At 62.3% G+C, this 4,160-nt stretch overlaps 1 non-coding gene across 1 annotated transcript; it reads right to left on the minus strand.

Moving 5' to 3' along the window:
* Nucleotides 1-2,468: 2,468 nt before the first annotated feature.
* Nucleotides 2,469-2,587, minus strand: LOC131873553 (5S ribosomal RNA). Its single transcript, XR_009371473.1, has one exon. It is a non-coding gene; the product is annotated as a 5S ribosomal RNA (ribosomal RNA).
* Between the last annotated feature and the right edge of the window lie 1,573 nt (nucleotides 2,588-4,160).

The following is a 4,160-nucleotide window of genomic DNA, read 5'->3' on the forward strand; positions in this document are numbered from 1 at the left end:
CGGTGGGCACCCGGGAGTGCTTCGAAGTGTGCTCCAAGGTGCTGCGTGCACGTTGTCGGAGCCCGGTTTGCCCCGGGTGCGCACCTCGCGTGCACCTTCGTCGGGGTGGGCACCTTGGCTGGGTTTGCCCCGGCTGCGCTCCGAAGCGGGGTTATTGGAGCGCCGCCTCTTTTTTTGTCGGAGCGTTTGGTGGGGTTTCTCGCATTGGCTCTTCCGAGGCCCGGTTGCCACCCTGGCGCGCACGAAGTCGGAAGTAGGGTTAATTGCCCGGGTGCGCACCTTTGCCAGGGTGGGCACCTTACCTGGGCTGCGCACCAGGGCGGGCTCAAGATGGCACGCGCGTTCCGTTTTTTTCACTATCTTTCAAAACGGAAATTTTAAAATCTCCTTTTTTTTTTGCCTTTTCTGGAAATTAGTGAAGGCAGCGCATCAAAGGTGCGCACCTCGCTGCCCACCTTGGTGTGCTCTGAGGTGCGCACCCGGGAGCGCTACGAAGTGTGCTCCAAGGTGCGGCGTGCACGTTGTCGGAGCCCGGTTTGCCCCGGGTGCGCACCTCGCCTGCACCTTGGCCGGGGTGGGCACCTTGGCTGGGTTTGCCCAGGGTGCGCTCCGAAGCGGGGTTACTGGAGCGCCCCCTCTTTTTTTGTCAGAGCGTTTGGTGGGGTTTCTCGCATTGGCTCTTCCCAGGCCCGGTTGTTGGGTGCGCTCCCACCCTGGCGCGCGCGAAGTTGGAAGTTGGGTTAATTGCCCGGGCGCGCACCTTCGCCAGGGTGGGCACCTTGGTGCGCACACCTTGGCTGGGCTGCGCACCAGGGCGGGCTCAAGATGGCACCAGCATTCCCTTTTTCTCACTATCTTTCAAAACGGAAATTTTAAAATCTCGTTTTTTTTTTGCCTTTTATGGAAATTAGTGAAGGCATCGCATCAAAGGTGCGCACCTCGCTGCCCACCTTGGTGTGCTCCGAGGTGCCCACCACGGTGCGCAACGCCGGTGCGAACCCGGGAGCGCCCCGATGTGTGCTCCAAGGTGCGGCGTGCACGAAGTCGGACCCCGGTTTGCCCCGGGTGCGCACCTCGCGTGCACCTTCGCCGGGGTGGGCACCTCGGCTGGGTTGCGCGCCCTGGTGCGCACCAAGGAGCGCTCCGAAGTGTGCTCCAAGGTGCGGCGTGCACGAAGTCGGAGCCCGGTTTGCCCCGGGTGCGCACCTCGCGTGCACCTTCGCCAGGGTGGGCACCTCGGTGCGCACACCTTCTCAATGTTTTCTTGCCTTTTCTGGAAATTGGTGAAGGCAGCGCATCAAAGGTGCGCACCTCGGTGTGCTCCGAGGTGCGAACCCGAGAGCGCTCCGAGGTGCCCACGAAGTCGAAAGTCGGGTTAATTGCATTGTTTTCCCCGGGTGCGCTCCGAGGTGCGCAACATCGGCGCGCACCAAGGAGGGCTCCGAAGTGTGCTCCAAGGTGCGCACGATGGCGTGCACCTCTGGTGCGCACGATTCGGAGCTCGGTTTGACCGGGGTGCGCACACCTTGGCTGGGTTGCGCACCTTTTGTGCGCTCCAAGGTGCGCACGAAGTCGGAGCTCGGTTTGCCCCGGGTGCGCACCTTCGCCAGGGTGCGCACCTTGATGCGCACGCCTTGGCTGGGCTGCGCACCTTGGTGGGCGCCATGGTGCGCACCTTTCGTGCGCTCCAAGGTGCGCACGAAGTCGGAGCTCGGTTTGCCCCGGGTGCGCACCTTGGTGGGCGCCATGGTGCACTCCGAGGTGCCCAAGATTGGTGCGCACCAAGGAGCGCTCCGAAGTGCGCTCCAAGGTGCGCGCGAAGTCGAAAGTTGGGTTAATTGTCCGGTTTGCCTCGGGTGCGCACCTTGCGTGCACCTTCGCCAGGGTGGGCGCCTTGGTGCGCACACCTTGGCTGGGCTGCGCACACCTTGGCACCCGCGTTTCCTTCATTTTAAATTTTTTTTTTTTACAATCTCTCAAGTGGGAAATTCTATAATCTCAACTTTTTTTGCCTTTTCAGGAAACTTTTGAATGGAGCGCATCATTGGTGCGCTCCGAAGTGTGCTCCAAAGCTCTCTCCAGCTGCGTGCACCTGCCCCGGCCGCGCACCCGGCCCCGCCCAGCTTCGCTCACCTGTCCCGGGCGTCTGGTGCGGAACCTTAGAGTAAGAAACATCACCGTGCACCTTGGCCAACGTGCGCGACTCGACCGAGCGCGCACTGGCCGAGGTGCACACCGATTTCACCTGGGTGCGCGCGCAGCACCTCGGGCGCACCGGGGTGCGCGCACAACGCCCGGGTTGCACCGTGGCCTGTGTGCTCGGGGCGCCTCGGGTGCGCGCTCGGTGTCGCCCCCGCGCGCGCGGTAGTGCGGGCAGCGCACCCCGGCCCGGCCCGGCCCCGACGAGAACGCAAACGGGCAAAAGGTTTATTCAAATAGCATTGCGACGCCCGGCGAAAAACTAAAAAAGGGTGCAACACCGGGACTTCCCGGGAGGTCACCCATCCCAGTACTACTCCGGCCCAAGCGCGCTTAACTGCGGAGTTCTGATGGGATCCGGTGCACTAACGCTGGTATGATCGCACCCGTTATGAGCTTGTCGCAGTGTGTACTTAGCAAACCGCGACCCACGTGCGAATCCACCCCGGCCACCCACCCCCGTCGAGGTGCACACCCTCCCTCGCGAAGTGCGCCCCGTTCGCCAAGTGTGAGCCCTGCCCGGGTGCGCGCACCTTGCTAGGGCGTCGGGTGTGCACCCGGCCCGGCCTACGTGCGTGCACCTGGAGGGGGCGTCGTGTGCGTGCAGTGTCCCGTCTGCAACGCGGTGCCCACACACCACCTCGGGCGCAACGACCTGCGCTCACATGTGGGCCGAGTGCACCTTGGTGCATGTTCGGGGCGCCTCGGGTGCACGCTCGATCTTGCCCCGGTGCACCAAGGCGCTCGGTTTGCCCCGGGTGCGCACTTGGTGCAAGGTGGGCACCCAAAATAGGGATCAAGCACCAAAACACAAGTTTCGGGATGCAAAATGGGACCCAAGGACCACAAATGCGTTCCAAGACCCATGATGGGTCCACGAGAACAAAAATGTGTTCCGAGACTTAATAAACAAATATTGGGTTTTAGGAGAAGAAACATGCTCTGATGCCCAAAACGAGAATCGACCCCGAAAAGGCCACAGGCCAAAAGTGGGATGCGAGACAAAAAAAAATGGGACCCGAGGACCAAAATTGGGTTCCCAGGTCGAAGACAGGGCAACCGGACAAGAAACGACCTCTAAGGCTCGAAATGAGTCCCGACGACTAAAACTTGACAAGAAGCACCCATCAGGCACCCAACTCGACACCCATGGGATGCCGACCCACCCGGGCTTCCACCTAGCACACCTTGGCACCCACCCACCCTCGCACCCAACCTCGCACCCAACTTAGCACCTTTGAACCCACATTGGCACTCACCCTGACCCTGGCACCTTGGAACCCACATTGGCACTCACCTTGACCCTGGCACCCACCTTTGCACTCACCTTGGGACCCACCCTGGCTCCCACCTCGGCACCCACCCAGACACCCACCTTGGTTCCTTGGCACCCACCTTGGATCCTTGGCACCCACCCCGACACCCACCTTGGCACGCAACTTGGCTACTTGCCACCCACCTTGGCTCCTTGACGCCCACCCCGACAACCACCCCGTGACCTACCCTGGCTAGGGTTGGTGCACACCCACCCTGGTGCCCACCTTGGCACCCACCCTATGACCCACCTTGGCACGCACCTTAGTACCCACCCCGTTACCCACCCTAGGACCCACCCCGTGACCCACCTTGGCCAGGGTGGGTGCACCCACCCTGGTGCCCACCTTGGCACCCACCCATCCTAGCACCCAGCCTGTGACCGGGCTTGGAACCCAACCTTGCACCCGCACCCGTCTTGGCCAGTGTGGGTGCGCACCCATCCTGGCACCCACGTTGTGACACACCCTTTAACCCACGCACCCTAGCACCCACGTTGGCACCCACCTTGGAACCCAACCTAGCAACTTGGCACCCACCCCGTGACCCACCTTGGCATCCACCATAGCAGTCGCCGACTTGGCACCCACCTCGGCACCCACCTTGACACTTGTGGACCCACCTTGCCACTCACCCTAGCATCGACC

Source organism: Cryptomeria japonica, unplaced genomic scaffold (assembly GCF_030272615.1).
Source record: "Cryptomeria japonica unplaced genomic scaffold, Sugi_1.0 HiC_scaffold_2035, whole genome shotgun sequence".
NCBI lineage: Eukaryota > Viridiplantae > Streptophyta > Pinopsida > Cupressales > Cupressaceae > Cryptomeria > Cryptomeria japonica.